Consider the following 876-nt stretch of genomic DNA (forward strand, 5'->3'; position numbering starts at 1 on the left):
GAACGATTCTATTGAGAATTCGCAAGGGAGGCTCAATTAAAATTTGATCCTAAGTTATCCCATACTGCTCCTTGGTTTTGAGGAACCTCATATTATCACCAAGCTTGTGCCAAAGGATCTAAGGTGTCCGCTATGAACAAAAATTGTTTAATTTCGCGCTGAAAAGTGAATTCCAAGCCGAAAGACGAGTAATTTTCATCGATCTCGTCGTTCCTCTGGTGCAGGCAATCCTCTCGTTTTTGCGTTTAATTGCTCGTCACAGGGACGAAGCTCGAGCCTCCCGAATAAATTTCGAAGCCGTTCACGGGGAATTTTATTGGACGTCCGAAGCACTCCACCGATTCTCGCCCGTTATTAATGTTTCTGTCCGGAGCACGTTACTTTACACCGGACACCAACGGAAACGGTTACGTTATTGAATTGTAAAATCACGTTTCCACGGATTTTACGAAGCTATTGTACCACTGCCATACTATATTATAGGAATGTTACGCAACTTGAATGATTGATCATTCGAATAGTCAAATGTTTGGAAATTACTGGAGTACTTGGATTTGAATAGATACATGAATTTGAAATTCTATTGTTTGGTATTAGGTACTTGGTTATTCAAATTACTCAGTGATACATTCGTAAAAATTTCATTAGAATGACTGAATATTATTGCATGACTATGCAAGTATTCAACGATTTTTTAGGGCTCGAGTACTGTTTGAGTATTTCTCGAATGCTTGATTTTTTTGTTTGGGATTCCCAAAGCCTCAGCATGGACTACGGTTAGTATAGACAGAGGTTAGTCTGGAATTCCCCCAAACCTCAGCATTGACTTTGGGATTCCCCAAGCCACAACATAGACTAGGGATATTGTGGGAATCC

Source organism: Hylaeus anthracinus, unplaced genomic scaffold (genome assembly GCF_026225885.1).
Source record: "Hylaeus anthracinus isolate JK02 unplaced genomic scaffold, UHH_iyHylAnth1.0_haploid 11978, whole genome shotgun sequence".
NCBI lineage: Eukaryota > Metazoa > Arthropoda > Insecta > Hymenoptera > Colletidae > Hylaeus > Hylaeus anthracinus.